This window comes from Musca autumnalis, unplaced genomic scaffold (genome assembly GCF_047663935.1).
Source record: "Musca autumnalis isolate F117 unplaced genomic scaffold, ASM4766393v1 scaffold_3, whole genome shotgun sequence".
Classification (NCBI taxonomy): domain Eukaryota; kingdom Metazoa; phylum Arthropoda; class Insecta; order Diptera; family Muscidae; genus Musca; species Musca autumnalis.
In genome coordinates, this window is record NW_027411866.1 from 152,704,772 (window position 1) to 152,726,139 (window position 21,368).

At 34.2% G+C, this 21,368-nt stretch overlaps 2 non-coding genes across 2 annotated transcripts; both read right to left on the reverse strand.

Annotated features, from left to right (window-relative positions):
• Positions 1-20,558: 20,558 nt before the first annotated feature.
• TRNAI-AAU (transfer RNA isoleucine (anticodon AAU)) lies at positions 20,559-20,632 on the reverse strand. Its single transcript has one exon. It is a non-coding gene; the product is annotated as a tRNA-Ile (tRNA).
• Positions 20,633-20,722: 90 nt separating this feature from the next.
• Positions 20,723-20,795, reverse strand: TRNAK-CUU (transfer RNA lysine (anticodon CUU)). The gene has a single exon. It is a non-coding gene; the product is annotated as a tRNA-Lys (tRNA).
• Between the last annotated feature and the right edge of the window lie 573 nt (positions 20,796-21,368).

The following is a 21,368-nucleotide window of genomic DNA, read 5'->3' on the forward strand; positions in this document are numbered from 1 at the left end:
CAAATTGGACTTTCACTTTTTATTTTCCTCCAATAATTGATTTAGTTTAATTTACAACTTTCGCGAAACATCAGCGCGAACGTTTTCACTTTTCGGTTGCGTAGTTTCCTCTACAACTTTTTGCTGAATGTCTATACTACCTGAAAACTTTACTAATTTCCTAACCTCATTATTCTGAGGAATTGTCTTCAATTCAATTTTCCTAATTGACACATTCTCTGTCTGTCTACTATTGAACCTGGGAAACCATTTCGCATTGATTTCTTCATAATCTTTTACTTTCAGTTTTTTGCCCATTCCGACTCCTAAATATTATCCGACCATCAGCAAAATCAATAGGCTTCTTCCCCTGTGAGTCACCCATTAACCCTCAAAATTTCGATTTCGATCCGATTAAAATTGCGACCTGTAGCGTGATTTCCAAAAAAATGGATAATTGGGATGCATTCCCGACTATTGCGATATCTCCTTTATTTGGTCACGTACGCCGACCTAGTTTGCATCATTGTAAAGATGGAATCTTCTACTTTCATAGTCAGGCTTTGCTTTTGGAAAGCCCCAACCAAAGCTGTGATGTTCGTCATTATAATTAAAATCGCAAAAATTAAAAGTTGGGTTTTATTTGCGACTGTTGTGATCAGGTCAGGTTTTGCTTTTGGTATACCCCATACAGAAGCTGAGATATTCGCTTTGGAAAAAACTTGGTCTTTTTATCCACATAAGTTTTTTGCCCATTCCGACTCCTAAATATTATCCGACCTTCGCCAGATCGACTCAGCTCGTCGATACATTCATTTTGGTATATATACCACGACCATTATTTCGATGCGCACTTTTTTCTTCTTCCTAACAAAATTAAAAAGCTCTAAATAGCAATCCATAACCTTCCACAATAAGTGAATTTTAATCCCACTGAAGTCATTGGCTTGCCGGCACACATTCATTCGTTTGCGTTCACTGTCCCCTAAAATATTCGGCAATCAAAACAAACATTTTTAATATCAGAAAATATTTCAAGTTCAATGCTTTACTTGGAGAAATTAAAGCTACATCAACGACAGGTTCAAAGGTCAGTGAAATAAATATGTGAATTTTGCTGTGGAATTTTGTAGAAATTTGAACTTAAAATCAACTTGTTTGCAGATTTATAAGAATTCTATTGTATACAAAACGCTTCTATTTCTATATTTTCTTAAAGCTTTTGTTTTTGAACTTTTACTGTAAGCTTCATCCCTAACCTTGGATAACAATTGATATTTGTTGTTTTGTGTTATTTGTTGCGATTTTGTGTCATTGTCTTGACAGTAGAGACACAACAAAAGAAATGTTGCGTTCAATGTTCACCAAATGTTTAACAGGCAATCAAATAAAGAAAGCAACAAAAATCAAATCATGGAACAACCTCAAGTTCAATGCTTCGTTTTTTTTTTTTGACAAGTTAGTAACAAATACCGACAGCACAAATCAGAATGAGCTGTCATGAAAACTTATCAACAGAAGACATGTGTCAATATTTTGCTGGTGTCTGTGTCGCTATTATCGAAGGTCATTGATTTCAATTTTTTGTACAATTTCCCAATAATAAGAACCCAGCAAAATTTATTTGAAGTTGTTCCTTGTGAAGTAGTGATTGAATAGCTTTTTTTGAAGCAGTCCACGCAGAGTCATGAAAAATGCAGTCCGTTCTTCACATTTTGACAATGTCCGATTTGAATCCATTTCATAAATTTTTCACATTTTAGAAATTTCAAAATTTTGCAAAAAAAACTTAAAAAGACAAAGAACATAATTTGTTTCTTGTTAATTATAATAAAGGCAATATGTTTGCATCCATAAAAAGTAATTTGTATACAAAAAATAATATAAGTGATTTCGAACTACATCTTTGTTTGTAGCCAAAGATGTAGTTGAATCATATGTTGTTGTGATTTATTCACTACAAAGAACTAATGCAAAATGTGTGCTTAAGAAGTAAATTAGACAGTATCCTCACTGCACCATGCCCTTGTAAAAATCATGACTTCTTTCACGTAAAAAGATGTAGTCCGAAATCACTTGCACTCATGATTTAACTACTTCTTTGGCTACAAACATTTTGCTGGGAATAGTAAATATTAGTTTTGCAACAAAAGAAGACAGCCAATAAGAGGAGTTGTCAAAATCAACCGTTATTGCCAAAATAATTTCTGCCGCTATATTTGAAGAATAGATATGCCAATATTACAACTTAATTTGTTTTATGGTAAACATTTTCAAAAATATTTAATTCACTTATTAAAACATGTCGTAGTAAAATTAGAGAAGTTGCAGGAAATCGAGATGATCTCCACTTCACTAAGTGTTTTTGATATGGTTTCTCTATGGAACAATTTTTTTCTGAGTTTGAAATATACGTCCTATCCTTTTTTTCGAAGTAAAACCTTTTTATTGCATTTTTATTGGTATTTCTTTAATTTTTGTACCTTTTTGAAAATATTACCATAATCATTCAAAACCCCACCAAAAACAATTTCCTATGTAATTCCAATAAACCGTTATTCTTTTGAATTAATCAAATAAATTATTTGTTATTCAGCCTTTTAACTTGTCTCATTAAATGTATCAATTAAATTATTGACCGGCAATTACAAACGGTCGTTTGGCTTTAATTAGTTAATGACATTCGAGTTTTTGACAAATTTTCATATCATTTTGAATGCTTGAATAGCATGGTTGGGGGTGTCGATGATCGAAATCTTTATCAAAACAATAACACGAACGTCGTGTTGTCCAAACTCGAAATTCAATGAAAAGGCCATAATCCATATGAACAGAGGGAGAGGTACGACTTACCATTCAGTTGTGGGTTAATATTGGTGTTAACGCTTTAGATTGTTGTTGGTTTGTTATTAACCATAAAATTCCCTTTGTTCGCCTTTGGTTGCGTGTAAATTGGCTGTGGTGGTTGCTTCTTATGGTGGTTGCCATAACACGTTTGTGTGTGAAACTCTTTGGACACAGGTGGACAATTATGGCCAGTCAGTCAATCACTCTATCTTACACACATTCCCATATGTTTACACAGGAACTTTGGGTACAAGCTATGAATATATCTGTCAAAGACAGATACAAATGCCAATAATACCGTTATTATAGTTGGCTTACAACATAATTTCAGTCATTTACAGGGAGTGAGTGTGTTGTATGTATGTATTTGTGGTTATGGATATGAGAAATTTCGGGTGGGCGAAGGAAAGAAGGACATACTGAAAAAAGGAACATCACAATCCCATCCAATGAAAGAACATTTGTATCTACTGAAGTTCTAACGAGGGGAAAATCTTCAAAAAAAACTTCGATGAGAAGACATAACGGTCTTCTATAAGAAAATCTTTTAAATGGCTTCTATGAAAAGATCTTCTAAATAACTTCTACGAGAAGGCTTCTTACTTAACTTCTGTGAGAAACACCAAATGTTTGTTTATGAGAAGGTTTTCTCATAGGTCTTGTCATCGAAGATCTTAAGAAAATCTTCTCATAGCATGAGAATGTCTTCTCAAAGAAGAAATTTAGAAGATATAGATCTTTGGCGGCCTTCTCATAGAAGACCTTTAGAAGTTCTTCTCATAGACCACGTTTAAAGGTCTTCTCATAGACGGCCTTTAGAACCTTTTCTCAAAGACCTTAAGAATGTCTTGAAAAGGTTTTCTCATAGAAGACCTTGAGAAGGTCCTCTCATAGAAGACCTTGAGAAGGTCCTCTCATAGAAGACCTTGAGAAGGTCTTCTCATAGAAGACCTTTAGAAGGTCTTCTCATTGAAGATCTCTCATAGAAGACGTTTAAGAGGTCTTCTAATAGAAGACCTTTAGAAGGTCTTCTTATAGCAGACCGTTAGAAGGCCTTCTCATAGAGAAACTTAAGAAGGTGTATTCATAGAAGACCTTGAGAAGGTCTTCTCATAGAAGACTTTGAGAAGGTTTTCCCATAGAAGATCTTGAGAGGACTTCTCATAGATGAGCTTGAGAAGGTCTTCTCATAGATGACCTTGAGAAGGTCTTCTCTTAGAAGACCTTGAGAAGGTCTTCTCATAGAAGGCGTTGAGAAAGTCTTCTCATAGAAGGCGTTGAGAAAGTCTTCTCATAGAAGTCCTTGAGAAGGTCTTCACATAGAATACGGTTAGAAGGTCTTCTCAAAGTAGACGTATAAAAGGTCTTCTCAAAGAAGACGTTTAAAAGGTCTTCTCATAGAAGACCTTTAGAAGGTCTTCTCAAAGAAGACGTTAAGAAGATCTTCTCATAGAAGAAATTTAGGAGATCTTCTCATAGTAGACCGTAAGAAGGCCTTCTCATAGAGGAACTTTAAAAGGTCTTCTCATAGAAGACCTTGAGAAGGTCTTCTCATAGAAGACGTTGAGAAAATCTTCTCATAGAAGACCTTTAGAAGGTCTTCTCATAGAAGACGTTTATAAGATCTTCTCATGGAATGACTTTAGAAGGTCTTCTCATGTAAGAACTTTAGAAGGTCTTCTCAAAGAAGACCTTTAGAAGGCCTTCTAATAGATAACCGTTAGAAGACGTTTAGAAGGTCTTCTCATAGAAGAGGTTTAGAATGACTTCTCATAGAAGATCTTTAGAAGGTCTTCTCATAGTAGACCGTAAGAAGGCCTTCTCATAGAGGAACTTTAAAAGGTCTTCTCATAGAAGACCTTGAGAAGGTCTTCTCATAGAAGACGTTGAGAAAATCTTCTCATAGAAGACCTTTAGAAGGTCTTCTCATAGAAGACGTTTAGAAGGTCTTCTCATAAAAGACATTTAGGAGGTCGTCACCTAAAAGACCTTTAGAAGGTCTTCTCATAGAAGACCTTGAGAAGGACCTCTCATAGAAGACCTTGAGAAGGTCCTCTCATAGAAGACCTTGAGAAGGTCTTCTCATAAAAGACCGTTAGAAGGTCTTCTCATAGAGGAACTGTAGAAGGTCTTCTCAAAGAAGGCCTTTAGAGGATCTTCTCATTGAAGACCTTGAGAAGGTCTTCACATAGAAGACCTTGAAAAGGTCTTCTCATAGAAGACCTTTATAAGATCTTCTCATGGAATGACATTAGAAGGTCTTCTCATGTAAGAACTTTAGAAGGTCTTCTCAAAGAAGACCTTTAGAAGGCCTTCTAATAGATAACCGTTAGAAGGTCTTCTCATAGAAGACCTTTCGAAGGTCTTCTCATAGAAGACATTTAGGAGGCCGTCATAGAAGACCTTTAGAAGGTCTTCTCATAGAAGACGTTTATAAGATCTTCTCATGGAATGACTTTAGAAGGTCTTCTCATGTAAGAACTTTAGAAGGTCTTCTCAAAGAAGACCTTTAGAAGGCCTTCTAATAGATAACCGTTAGAAGACGTTTAGAAGGTCTTCTCATAGAAGAGGTTTAGAATGACTTCTCATAGAAGATCTTTAGAAGGTCTTCTCATAGTAGACCGTAAGAAGGCCTTCTCATAGAGGAACTTTAAAAGGTCTTCTCATAGAAGACCTTGAGAAGGTCTTCTCATAGAAGACGTTGAGAAAATCTTCTCATAGAAGACCTTTAGAAGGTCTTCTCATAGAAGACGTTTAGAAGGTCTTCTCATAAAAGACATTTAGGAGGTCGTCACCTAAAAGACCTTTAGAAGGTCTTCTCATAGAAGACCTTGAGAAGGACCTCTCATAGAAGACCTTGAGAAGGTCCTCTCATAGAAGACCTTGAGAAGGTCTTCTCATAAAAGACCGTTAGAAGGTCTTCTCATAGAGGAACTGTAGAAGGTCTTCTCAAAGAAGGCCTTTAGAGGATCTTCTCATTGAAGACCTTGAGAAGGTCTTCACATAGAAGACCTTGAAAAGGTCTTCTCATAGAAGACCTTTATAAGATCTTCTCATGGAATGACATTAGAAGGTCTTCTCATGTAAGAACTTTAGAAGGTCTTCTCAAAGAAGACCTTTAGAAGGCCTTCTAATAGATAACCGTTAGAAGGTCTTCTCATAGAAGACCTTTCGAAGGTCTTCTCATAGAAGACATTTAGGAGGCCGTCACATAGAAGACTTTTAGAAGGTCTTCTCATAGAAGACCTTTAGAAGGTCTTCTCATAGAAGACCTTGAGAAGGTCTTCTCATAAAAGACCGTTAGAAGATCTTCTCATAGAGGAACTTTATAAGGTATTCTCTTGGAAGACCTTTAGAAGGTCTTCTCATAGAAGACCTTGAAAAGGTCTTCTCATAGACGCAAAGAGGAAATTTAGAGGGTATTCTAATATACGACCGTTAGAAGGTCTTCCAAAGGCCCTCTCATAGAAGACGTTTAGAAGGTCTTCTCATAGAAGAGGTTTAGAATGACTTCTCATAGAAGATCTTTAGAAGGTCTTCTCATAGTAGACCGTAAGAAGGCCTTTTCATAGAGGAACTTTGACAAGGTCTTCTCATAAAAGACCGTTAGAAGGTCTTCTCATGGAGGAACTTTAGAAGGTCTTCTCATAGAAGACGTTTAGAAGGTCTTCTCATAGAAGACCTTGAGAAGGCCTTCTCATAGAAGACCTTTAGAGGATCTTCTTATTGAAGACCTTGAGAAGATCTTCACATAGAAGACGTTTAGAAGGTATTCTCAATGAAGACGTTTAGAATGTCTTCTCAAAAAAGACGTTTAGAAGGTCTTCTCAAAGAAGACGTTTAGAAGGTCTTCTCATAGAAGACATATAGAAGGCCTTCTCATGAAAAACCTTTAGAATGTCTTCTCATAGAAGAAATTTAGGAGGTCTTCTCATAGAAGAAATTTAGGAGGTCTTCTCATAGGAGACCTTTTGAAGGTCTTCTAATAGACGACCGTTAGAAGGTCTTCTCATAGAAGACCTTTATAAGATCTTCTCATGGAATACCTTTAGAAGGTCTTCTCATAGAAGAAATTTAGCAGGTCTTCTCATAGGAGACCTTTAGAAGGTCTTCTAATAGACGACCGTTAGAAGGTCTTCTCAGAGACGACCTTTAGAAGGTCTTCTCAAAGATGACCTATAGAATCTCTTCTCATAGAAGACCTTTAGAAGGTCTTCTTATAGAAGACCTTTCAAAGGTCTTTTCATAGAAGACCTTTAGAAGGTCTTCTCATAGAAGACCTTTCAAAGGTCTTTTCATATAAGACCTTTAGAAGGTCTTCTCATAGAAGACCTTTAGAAGGTCTTCTCATAGAAGACCTTTAGAAGGTCTTCTCATAGAAGACCTTTAGAAGGTCTTCTCATGGAAGAACTTTAGAAGGTCTTCTCATGGAAGAACTTTAGAAGGTCTTCTCATGGAAGAACTTTAGAAACTGTTCTCATAGAATGTCTTTAATGAGAAGGCTGAAAGGTGTTCTGGGAGAAGACCTACAATTCTTCCATGGTCCTAATGGTTTTCTTAGAAAATTCTTAAGTCCTCCTACTGTTTTATGGAATGTCTCATATTTGTACATAAGCTTGTATACATATGTAGATTTATATATTGGCAATAAAGACACTGATCCATATGGATTTATATACAAATATGGCCTATAATTCTCACAATTGTATTACCAGGGACGTACGCAGGGGGGGGGGCACAGGGGGCCCGGCCCCCCCCCCCCCGAAATGGTTTGGTCGAACAAAATTTGTTAAGCTTCGGTAACTAGTTATTATATTTTTATCTCATAAAAATATTTGTATATTTGCAGATTTCAAAATAAAACTTATATTTTCTTAAATTTCTGAACAGAAAATGGACATCATTAACAAGTTTTGTAAGAAAATATTTTAAAAATTTTTGTTTGTATGCTGTTTTTGAGAGAAACTTCCAATGAAATCTGAATTACTTCTTCATGTCATATCATTTATGTCATATTCGAACTATATAGAGCTCTCGAGGCTTAAAACTCATGCTGTAACAGCAAAAATAACGAGTTCAGTATTGTGTGAATGGAAGTATATGAAAAAATGTCTATTGGATACAATGTATGAAGGGTCGGTCCTTCGTGGATACATCTTGAAATTTGTTTTACTACCATCGCCAAAATTTTCTTATTCTATTTTAGACAAATTTGCTGCTAAACGGTAAGAGAAAATAACGAAGACAAATGAATTTTTGTGCGTCACTTGATTTTTTTCCTTATCATTACCGATGTATAATTGTAGGCGCAGACTTTAGGGTTACGAGATTATATACACTAGGATACGATACAAATAGGTCTCATCAAAATAATGATTTTAGACTCCACACAGATATGTTTGGACGATATTCGTTTCAGACATGATGGAAGTACTTACCACCGTCCATCCGTCTGTATCTCTCTTTGTCTGGCAGGTTGGAACTCATGATAACTCTCGAATGGATCAACCGATTTGGTCCAAGTTTTGGATCTCGTAATGTTTAGTCCAAATTAAATTTAAGTCATATCGGTACCTCCGCCATATAAGTTCAACAATTTTCACTAAAATGGTCGAAGGGACTAACCGATTCGGTCTAATCGAATCGAACCTAATATGGACTATCTTGGTCCACTCGCAAAATTACTTCCAAAAGTACATCAAGTTCCAAGAGAATATGTTTGGACAACATCTTCAGGTCACTCATACAAGTCTAACATAACTGCAGTTTAAAGACTGTTCGAGGATCCTTTGGATATTTTGTAGTCTTGTTTACAGCGATATCCTATTTTTCGTGAACAAGTTCATGCTTCCTGACAAAGCTCTAAATGCTACGGTGACCAACTAAAATAGCTTATGGGCGGGGTAACTATCAAGAAGAGTGTCTCTCAAAATAAGATCCATTTCTAAAATTAATTAGCTTATTATTAGCGAATATTTAAGTGGGGTTCAATAAGGATCGATTGTTATTTGTCAAAACTATGTAGAACTAAGTCCATCAAAGTGTTTGTCAAAGTGTCGAGTCCAAAAACTTCTAATGGTACAATAAAAAAATTATAATGCTTATTTTTTACCATTATATTAAAAGTGAAAAATAATCCTGAATCAGACTCTATCTGTTCCGGTAAATAACACTGTGCAGCATTTTTAAGGTGAGTGAGGATTTTTTGAAAGTACAGACCCAAAGTACAAAAGCGTTTTGTTGAGTCAGATCCAGCTTGGATTTTATGGCCCCCTCTAAACATTGTTAATTATCGACTTTTTAAAGCAACTCGGGGCTACATATATCTCTGAAACCAATGAAAATCTTATTGTGACCTCTGAAGCAAATTTGTAGATAAGGGTCAGAATAAAATATTTGGACAAATATTGAACTGGAAAACCTACATTTATTACCTCAAATTTTATAATATATCTAAAAATTCCATAATTTGTATAGATTTCGCACCATATCCCCAAAACTGTTAAATTTTTCTTATTTCATTTGGAAACACATCAACGACAACGGCAGCCGATATTCTTAAAAATTAGGCTAAGATCATCGAAATAGTAAAAATCTTGCTATAGCAAAGACAACGGCAATTCTTTGTGGTTGTAAAATTCTGCGATAAACTATAACGTGGCCTGTATTTTTTATTATTTTTATTATTAAACACTTCAATATACTGAAAACGGGGCTTAAATTTTACATGGCGACTTTACCGAATGTGGCCCGATATTTTCTATTTTCAATTCTAAATATCCTACTCTGTAAATATTTAAAATTGTATTCTAAATATTATGAATTCTTTCTATTGAATTTATATACTTTGTACCAATATTTCATATAAAATTCGAAAAATCGAAATTTTTTGGCTCATTTTAAAGTACATGTAGAATATGTGCCAAAATTTTCAGTCCATCGGACAAAAAATTACCGAGATATTAGCTTTCGAAAGGAAAATTTTATTGTGTTCTTTATGCAGCATAGAATCTAAAAACGTCTTTTCCTCGAAGTGGCACTTTTGAAAGTGGGCACTACTGTTGCTCGAAAACGGTTGCTCCGGTCTTTATATGTTTTTGTGCGACTATTATACACATAAATCATATGCTTACCGAGAGTCTTTAAAAAACTGCTGACGGAGTCCGAAAAAATATCAATTTTTTACAGTGTGTTTTTTTAAATCGAAATTTTGATTTTAACTGTTCAAAATTTTTAAAAATTGATTTTTTTAATTCCGTTCCGATAATGGACAAAATTATTAGGTTCGTAATGATCCCACAAAAATATATGCTGATTGGTTTATTCTTTTTCAAACAACAGTGGGTATCCCAAACTGCTTTAGTAAAAACAGTGCTTTATAGGCGGGCAATTGTCAGAAAGATTACACTGTGCTACAGTGAAAATTTGCAGGGGTTCTAATGCCTAAATTCGGTTTTGTGGGAGTCCACAGAAGACGAAAATACCTTTGGTTTCTTTGGGTCACTTCGGGTTTTGATTTTATAACGGTAAATGTAGTAAAAAATGGGCATTCTTGAATTTTTAACTTTGAACGGACATTACTTCTTTTTTCCACAACCGATTTGCACACACTGTTTTTCATTATAAAGGGGAGAGTAATGCCTTTCGAACAAGCCATAGATTTTTAAAATCGGTTAACAAATGGCTAAGTAATAGTGGTTTAAGTGTGACAAAAACGCATTAAAAAACAGTAAAATGTTTTTCCTTGTGCTCTAGGCTGCGTAAATGACACCTAACAGTACAATTAATTACAGTTAGCAAGTAGGAAATTTAGTTGGCTTTCCAAAATAGGAAAAACCAACAAAATCCGTTGAAAAATGAATGCGTTATGGCATTTTTTGTGTTTCAACTTTTTGGTTTTTTCCATATTTTTCTTTATAAAGCATTGATACCTTGTGCGTAATTGTTAAGCAGGATAATCACAATTAGAATCACATACCCATCTTTTATAAAGGAAAATATGAAAAAAACCATAAAGTTGAAACACAAAAAATGCCATAACGCATTCATTTTTCAACCGATTTCGTTGGCTTTTCCCATTTTGGAAAGCCAACTAAATTTCCTGCTTGCGAACAGTAAATAATTGTGCTGTTAGGTGTCATTTACGCAGCCTAGAGCACAAGGGAAAACATTTTACTGTTTTTAATGCGTTTTTGTCACACTTAAACCACTATTACTTAGCCATTTGTTAACCGATTTTAAAAGTCTATGGCTTGTTCGAAAGGCATTACTCTCCCCTTTATAATGAAAAACAGTGTGTGCAAATCGGTTGTGGAAAAAAGAAGTAATGTCCGTTTAAAGTTGAAAATCCAAGAAAGCCCATTTTTCACTACATTTACCATTATAAAATCAAAACCCGAAGTGACCCAAAGAAACCAAAGGTATTTTCGTCTTCTGTGGACTCCCACAAAACCGAATTTATGCATTAGAACCCCTGCAAAAAAATTTTGTCCTCTTTTGTATCACAGTGTTATTAAAAAAAAATTAGAAGATAACTCAACGTTTAACAGATTTCTTATAAAAAATGCATGAAAATGGCTTTTCTGATACTTCTAAGTGGACATAACCCCTTAAAATAGCTTTACGTAACGCTACACAGCATTTGAATTTTTCATGATTTTTGGTCAAGTTGGGCCCCCCCCGAAACGAAATCCTGCGTACGTCCCTGTGTATTACTACTATATGTGTATGTGCATGCACAGTACACACATATGCTTCGAACTTCTATACATATGATATGTAAAAGCGTTAAATGTTATAAGCAAATGTTTTGCATTAACGTCATTAATTAACATAATTTATTCAGTTGACAGTTGGCAGTAACAGCGACAGAACCAGTGGTTTTGGCAAATGACAACTCTGGTGTTGGTGGTGTTTAGTAGTCGGTGAAATTTATGTACTGGCTACCGTATAACCAACTGGCACTTATTGTGTCATGAAATTATGGTGTGAGAACTGTAAATTATTTCCCGAACTTAATTTAACTGTATTCATAATGCTGAAGGAATGAGCAAGAAACGGAAAATTGACATGACTTTTGTTTAGGGGGGTTCGGTGGTTTATTGTGGGAATTACATGGAAACGGCGTTTTTATGACTTTAGCGGATTGTGAAATATATGTGCATGCTTTTAATGTATATTAAGAATAAAATATGTTTATTAAGAATGAGAAAAACATATATGTCTAATATTTATTTAAAAAATCAAATGCATATGGGTAAATTTTTTTACAATTCAACATAGTTGAAGCCGATTTTTACCCTTTTATAACTCGCGAATCGTGGTTGCATATTATACCAATTAAATGCTTTTGGATAAAATGACACGTTTTCAGACTTGGCAATGAATATTGGCCTTTAAAGTTAATTTGCGTGAGAGCTGTGGCTATATTTATGTTAAAAAATGGGTTGAATCCGAGGTGTCTTTTTTCTCTCGATTTGTGATTAAACCATACTTTCCACGAGTTTCCTGTCAAAGTAAAAGTAGAAACCAACTAAAACGGATCATCTCGCCAATGAGTATCTATTCAAAATTTGATCTGCGTCTACCATTGAATGATGCTGACATATCGAAGCCAGATTTTAAGTGCTTTTTAAAATTTTCTTATAATATCGATCCGCAAACAGGTTTTTCAAAAAATCATGTATAGGATTGCAGAACTCGCGAGTTATTTGATATATATGTTGTGAATGTAGTATACACAGCTTTACAGAAATCTGCTTTAACGAATTCTCCGAAATTTAGTGCGAACATTTTTCTGAAGATTATATTTTACGAGCCTAATTTTTACAATTGTCATTCGATTTCCAAGTACTTGATTGCAAAGTTTAGATTTTTACTTTCCGGATCTAACAATTCATTACTCGTGAAAATCCATCTACAAAAACACGAGACACGAGAAATTCCAAAGTAGGAAAATCACCTAAATCTGTTGTTGAAAATATCGCGCATTTTATCGCGTTTTCTGCACGTCGTTTCCATTGCAATGAAAAAACTGGTACAGCATCTTCGTTTTTGCACAAACAGAGATTTAAAATTTCACTCATAAGGGAGGGAGCCTACATTCATTTTATCCCAAAAAATAGTTTGTAATGCTACATCCACAGTTCTTGATTGATCGCCTTGAAAAATATATATATCGATGTAGATTTTCATGGTGGACACTGAAATCGGATGCGGACAAAATTTGTAGGTACTTTGCACAAATTAGCGATGCTTTACAGGTTTTTTAATGCTGAGATTCTGTCGATGCTACATCTTAGCTTCCAAATTATATTTCGAAAAATATATACGGGGATTTCTGAGTGAAATCGGATACATTTTCAAAATAAGGTTTTTTATTTCTTTTATTTATTGCTGTGGTGATGGCTCATCAGCAAAACATTTCAGTATATTTTCAGATTTTTTACTAACGGTTCCAGAGATATCGCGCCTTGAAAAGGTCGATTTCTGTACAAACTATACGCAAAGAAATACTCATAACTTCTTAAATATTGGTCTAGTTTGAAACAATCTTCTTTGTATGTTTTACACTGTGCTCTTAAACCAAATTTAAATGGAAGGTGCTTACACCTGGGAAGTTTTTGCGGATTCTGAAACTACAATGTTTAAACTACATATGTTTAAAATCGAAAAACAAAAAAAAAGTCGCTGGAGGTATTTTGAAATAAATCGCGGTCAAAGTTCACATTTTTAGGGTTTTTTTAGATTTTCACAATTTTGCTTGGAAACCGCAAGCCCTATAGAAATGGGATTAAAGAGAATGTTGTAGCAGTGAAAATTCTCTACAAGATTGACCCTAATGACATTTTCGTAGGTTTTATCATTTTTGAGATATAGAAGTACAAATTAGGACAATGTACTGACTGTATCGCCTCCTTATAAAACAATGTCATGCAGTGTGCACCTAAACTAACTTTAAGTGAAAAACCGCTTACACGTGGAAAGTTTTTGCGGATTATGAAACAGCAATGTTCATAGATGAGAAAAATCCAAAAGCAAGAAAAAATCGCTAAAGGCATTGTTAGATAAATCGCGATTCAATGTGCCATTTTTAATGGTTTTTTTGGTTTTCACGATTTTGCTTGGAAACCGCAAGTCCTATCGAAATGGGACTAAAGAATGTTGTAGCTATAAAAACTCTTCAAGATTGACTCTTATGATGTATTTTTACCGTTATTGAGATATAGAAGTTCAAATTAGGTCAATGCATTGACTGTATCGTCTCCTTATAAAACAATGTCAAGACTGCAATTTCCCAACTTAAACTTATATATTTCAAAAATGGTACAACCTAGGAAAAATCACGAAAGCCAATCTTGTAGATAATTTTCATAGCTACAACATATTCTTTAGTCCCATTTCGAAAGGATTTGAAGTTTTCAAGCTAAATCCTTAAGACCTAAGAAAAAAATCTGAAAGTCTGATCTGAACCTCTATATCTCAAAAATGGTAAAACCTAGGAATATATCATACATTTGAAAAAAAAAGAAAAAAGTTTTGCACAGTGGGCTTGGATGAAGTTTTTGCGATTTAATATTTAAAATCAGTTTTTAACAATGACTGTACTCTTTGATTTACAAAAATTTTAAGTCCTATTGGGTAGTGAGATTCGAATGATTACTATTATTTCCTATTTTTTTTTTAATTTGTCAATGGTATAGCCCCCATATAACGGTACCTCCCGATATTCGGTATTTTGCGAATTTTAGCTACAATTTTTAACCGAACTAGCTGTAATTTGATATTTAAGGTTCTCAGTGGTCACGAAACTTCTCCACTTAAAATCGTCAACATTGGTTCATGTTTTGTTATAGCGCCCATACAACGGTACCTCCCGATTTTCGGTATTTTGAGGATTTTAGCTACAATTTTTAACCGAAATTTCATCACTTAAAATCGTCAACATAGGTCCATGTTTTGGTATCGCTCCCATATAACGGTACCTACCGATTTTTGGTATTTTGAGGGTCTTAGCTACATTGTTTGACGGAACTACCCGTAATTTGAGTTTTGAGGTTCCCTGCAGTTATAAAAGGTTTCTACCAAAAATTTTAAAGATAGGTCGATACTTTGATATATCCCCGTATGTGGTACCTTTCATCTGGTTGAACACATTTTTTAGATTAGATTAGGTAATTTAGGCATTTGGGGTTTCCATGGTCGAACAAATTTTCTACCTAAAATTGTGAAAGGAAACTAACTATTCCATTTTAATTAAGACTATAAAAAGTTCGGCCAGGACGAACCTAACAGCTTTTCTACTTGTTTAACATTTGTTTTGTTGTTTTATTTAGGAATTTATCTTAAACATCTTGAAAGCTGGGTCATTTTTCGGTTTTTTAAAATGGATTAGCAATTAGTGTACCAGCCGAACAAAAAACTAACTAAAGTGATAATTAAATAAATACGGCTCAGGAATCCGAGACGAATAATCTACCAAATATTGATGTGATATTTTTTCTCAAGATGATTATTTTTTTGCTGTAAATGAAAATCACATGCGGACAAAATGATTTTGATAATTACGCGATTTACACATATTTTAAAAATGCATGAACAGTAAAACGTTTTATTTTAACTCTATTTCCGTTTAAGAAGCCTACTGATTTATGTCAACAAGCCGATAATTTTCCTCAATGGGAACCTTCTATGTGGATATGTGGATAAATAAAAATCCGCCCATTTTCTTGGGAGTTTCAAGAAAAATAAAAGAAGTATTCTGATAGACCTTTTTCTAAAACATTCAACTCTAAAATACATGTGAAAACTATTTTTTCAAACCAAAATTTATTTTTTGTTATCCTAAGATGTACTTATTTTTGCTATAACATCCAAACTATTATCCCGATCATTATAGATTTGGTCTCATTTGACTCCACGTGAAGTTTAGATTTAAAACTATTTGTGTTTGTAATTTTTGACGGGTAAATGGACCTGAATTAAAAAAAAAATCGGATTACATTTAAAATTTTGTTAATTTTTTTGTAAATTCCGCGAATATTGAGTAACATACTCACAGCCTTACCTTCGTGGTAACTTTTTAGTGACAATTTACACACTAAAATAATTTGCGTTTTTATAATAATTTCTTCTTTAAAGCAGAAGTAAAACCTTGATAACTAGACATCGGATTTTGCATATTTGCAAATTTTTTAATATTGAAGATACGAAGATTCTGATTGGACCAAAATTCGTTTCAAAGAAATCTAAATTCAATGGCAGGGTCATATTTCGTATTTATTTTGCATATTTGCATATTTTGCATATGCACAAAATATGCAAAAAATATGCAAAATATGCAAAAAATATGCAAAATATGCAAAAAATATGCAGAATATGCAAAAAATATGCAAAATATGCAAACATATTTTGGCCAAAAATTGTCATAAAATCCGTAAAATTGTCATTTAAAGTTGGAAAAACCATCAAAAAGTACATAACAGTGTTCTAAACTAAGGCTGTTGACCGTATAACGTCGATTTTTTCAGCAGATTAATTTGTTATTGACACCATTTACGACAGTGTGGTGTAGGGTATAAAAATATGGTATCGTAATACCATTTTTTTTATTATTAAACTATGTAAAAATATAAAATTTGATAAAATATCAAACGTTTTATGTAAAATTCAATATTTTCTTTTTTGTAGCATCTTAATTTAATTTGTATTATTGGGCTGGTTTTAACTCAAAGGACCAAATCGATCGGAGTTTTTAGCCAGGGAGCCGCCTAAACCTTTTAGTATTGTTACATTTTAAGATTGCCAAAGTTTGAGCACAATTCAAATATGTTAACACGTGGTACTGGGGCCTCAAAGTTATGAAAATCTATTTTTTTTTTGCTATTTGGCGACTTCGACTTCCATATATGTGGAACGGTTAAAGCTACTTGCCCGTATTACGCATTTATTTAAAAGCTATTCTGTTCTTAACATTTCTTGCTGAATAACAAAGTACGTAAGTGTTACTGAATTCGAGACAATAAACCCAATGTCCGGAAAAAGGCCTTAGGGCAAAAATGGAGTCTATTAAAAAAAACAACTTTTTTCTTCCTATATTATCAAATTTTTGCGAATGAAAACGAATATATTTTACTTTATTTGAAAATGTTGCCAATTAGGGCGAAGATCTATTTTAATATTAATTTAAATTAATTTCTCGTTGGAGTCGAGTTTAATGACCGATGATGTTTGCAAGTGAAAAAGGAAAGCCGAAGATTCGAACCACCCAACCACCATTATGTGACATGTTTCGCCTTTTGTAGAGACTCATCCGTGGAATGGCATCGCTATCCATCAAGCATTTCCTTTTTCAAATTCAATTTTGTTTTTACAAAGATGGACATTTGTACATTCATTGTATGGCTTCAATGACAAACGCTTACATTTTGTTCATACATATTTTAATTTACGTATGCCCGTAATTTCAACGTCGCGTTTGGTAATTTCTACATGCCATTTACCGAGGCGTGTAAATTTTGAAATCATGTGGTAATATTGGTGATTTTTCATTCATGATTTCGCAAAATTATTGCCACTTAGAAGTGTTTTACGTTTTTTAACACATTGGCAACGATTAACCAGGTAAAATCCTTGGTGTAAGTAACACGGCCGTTTTTGACTCGGTAACGTTACCTATGCGTTGAAATTATAAAATGTTGCTTACACGGGAGATATGTATCTGTGAACTCATAGATAACTACGCGATGAAATTACGGGCATTAAGGGACTGACATAATGTGGTTTTGGAGCCATCTGGGTACAGATGACAACTTGGTGATGAACTCGACTCCTTGCTATGTCGCTCACAATTTTCAAGTTTTTTTACCATCCTTTACCCCTCCTGGTAATTGATGTTCTGTGGTCAAATTGCAGGATCTTTTTCAAGAGTTAAAGTTTAATCTCTTGAACAACAATTAAGTCTCACTTGTAATTATGCCTGGTAAACCTTTTTCTAGGAATTTCGGCAGTTGATTTTTGTAAGTTTGGATCGATTATTTCTGAAGAAATTTCTATCTTTGCTTTGTTAAGATTTTTGTCGCCGTTTCGATCTTTACGGTGTTTTGCACTATCAGATCAAACAATGCCAGACCAATAAGTTCAGGACTAAGGTACCACATATGATTTATCATTTTGTTATTTCCTTTATCTGATATTTGTTTGTGAATGTCTTTCGTATTACGTAAATCTTCAATGCGGTTTAGGTCTTGTTTTGGGCCTAGAAATATTTCTGAATATCGTTTTCACTATTTTTTGTATTAAACTCAATCTCTTGCCTCTATTTCTTTTTAACCTGTTGATAATGTTTACCCAATATATCCTATATTATATCTATATAAACATTATCTTGTTCATTATACGTTTTGTAAAATCAATAACCCAAACTCTCACTTATAACACTCAGTTGTTGTAGTGTGGGATACCAAATAAATAAAATAGAAAAAACATTCTGGGGGCGTCCAGTCTCGAACGATTTAAACGCAAGGTGCTTCTACGGCTTCTTGTTCTTGGGAAGTGGGATGGGCAGTAGTTTTAAAACACTCTCGCCTACTTGGAATTTGGATTTGTCAATCGCAGACTATTCTTATAAAAATCGCTTGAATATGTTTGTTTGATGTCCGGATGTGCTTTCAAACTTGCAGTCAAAAATCCCTCTCAACAATTTTCTAATAAGTTTATACGGTGGTACAGAAGCTCTCGACCTAATATCTGCTCGAGCTGGTGAGACCCCATTTTTCTAGGCATTTGTACACTGCTAGTTCTTATTTCTCCCATGAGCTACTGTCAGTTTCAGGAACGCCTAGGAGTTGTTTTTTACCCCCATGTGATACCAGAACAGCAACCCATTTTTTCTTCTCTGTTTTAAGAATATTTGGTAATAGTTTTCCATACCAGTGCACACAAATAGCCTCGTTCCTTGAAGCTGTTGAGTTTATTTTTCACGGTTTATTCTCCGCTGTTCACGGATAAAGCTTCTAGAGATCTTATATTTGTAGGGATCCTCTGTGATAGCTTCTACTGTAGCCATAATGATACTAGTAACTTTCCTATACACCTTACAGGGGTCCAGCACCAATGACAATTGCATAGTTACGATTTTCTTGAAGCCACGCTTGATTGTTTTCGGGACAAATGGTTCTTCATATTCTACGATACGTTTAGCATCAAAACAAGACCTAGACCTCATTGAAAATGTATTGAAATATGAAAACATTGACACACAAATTTCAGAAAAAGGAAATAACAACATAATTAATAATCTGTGGTATCTTAGTCCTGAACTTGCTGACCTGGCATTGTTTGATCCAACGGTGCAAAACGCAAAGATTCAAATTTCTTCAGAAATATTCGATCCAAACTTCCAAAAGAGCAACTACCGAAAATCCTAGAAAAAGGTTTGGCATAATTCTTGTTGTTCAAGAGATTAAACATTAACTCCGAATTTCCATGAGGCGCAAAGGATGGTGAACAACTTGAAAGTTGCAAACTACATAGCAGAGCGTTCTTCAAGTAGTCAGCTGTACCCAGAAAGCTCCAAAACCACATGATGTCTGGCTCTCGAATAAATTTAATTTAGAACAAAATGTAAAACACATTTGGTTTCATTCCAAAATTGATAATAGTAATTACGTAGTCACGTTTTTCGGGACATTGGCTTTATTATCTCGATTTTCATAACGTCGAGGCCCCAGTGGCACATGCTAACATATTCCAATTGTGCTCAAACTTTGACAGTCTTAAAATCTGACCAAACTAAAAACTTGATGCGTTTGCCGCCTTTAAAAATCCGATATCGACTTGTTCCCTTTGAACAATAACCAGTCCAACGCTACAAATTATAACAAAGAAAATATTGAATTTTACATAGAACGTTTGATATTTTATCAAATCTTATATGTTTGCATAGTTTAATAATAAAACAATTGTATTACAATACCATACTTTTATACCCTACACCACACTGTAGTAAGAGGTCTCGATAACACAATAATCTGTTAAATCAACGTTAAACGGCCAACTATCTTAATTTAGAACACTTTGAAGATTTTTGACGATTTTTCTAACATTAGTTGACAATTTTATGACGATTTTCGGCCAAAAACTGTTTGCATATTTTGCATATTTTTTGCATATTCTGCATATTTTTTGCATATTTTGCATATTTTTTTGCATATTTTGCATATTTTGCATATTTTTTGCATATTTTGCATATTTTTTGGCATATTTTTTGCATATATTTTGCATATTTTTTGCATGTTTTTGATATGACCCCAAATATCGAAAAATTGACCCTTAAAACGCCTAGATCAAAAAATTTGAGTCCAATCGGATGAGAAATAAAAAGCATGCAAAAATCCGATGTCTATTGATAACTTTTGTCCACAACTTAACCTATATACCAAAAGTCCTTGATATAGCACGAAAAGAAAACCTTTTTTTTGTGGAAATGGAATATGAAAGAATTGGCAACATTTCCCATATACAAAATATACTTTTCTTTGAAAATCAATTACATGCGGTAAAAGCAATTGACATTCAGTAGTATCGACAATGAAGTGGCAAGTCATGATATAATATTTTAAAGCGAACCCTCTCGCCCTTTACGAGACAAACAACATTGGGTTTTACATTATAATTACTGTTCAATTATTGTTACTTTCCCTAGTCTGAAAAAGTAAAAATATTAAATTTTGTGGCCCATGAGGGGATCGAACCCGCGACCTTCGCGTTATTAGCACGACGCTCTAACCAACTGAGCTAATGGGCCGATATCATTTCCTAGTTCTGATTCCATTTAGGATCACAACAATTATTAATGTAACAAATAAAAAAATATTAAAGAGTAAAAATTAAATTGCGCCCAACGTGGGGCTCGAACCCACGACCCTGAGATTAAGAGTCTCATGCTCTACCGACTGAGCTAGCCGGGCATATGATCAAGAATTCTTTTTTAATAATCATTGAAAATTAGGTCGAGGATCATCAGTGTTCTATATTTAGGGCAATCATGAATATTTCCCACGGAATTTTCAGCACGGAAAAGTATTTTAAAAAGTGAAATTCAATATTTTAAAACGGTGAAATCTGCTAGTATCAGTTAGTTATGGAATATGCTCGCCGAATCGACAAAAATATTCCCTTTTTGTACATAAATATGGAAATAAAAAATAAACAAGTGGGGCCGACCATGTGATACCCTACACCACTACCGCTGTGCATAAGCTTTCCACTGGTAAACATTTCTTTTAGGGAATATAATCCGACTACCACTAAACATAATATTCCTCTTTCTCTCTGGGACCCTCATTAGCAACCAAAATTTCGTGACCATCCGATCAAAACTGCGACCTATAGCGTGATTGCAAAGAATGGAAGAATTGTGGTATCTCCCTTGTTTGACCACCTTCGCCAACCTATTTTACACCAATATAAAGGTAATATTTTCTTCTTTCATTGACAGGCATTGCCGTTGTTATACCCCTACTAGAAGTCGGTATATTCAC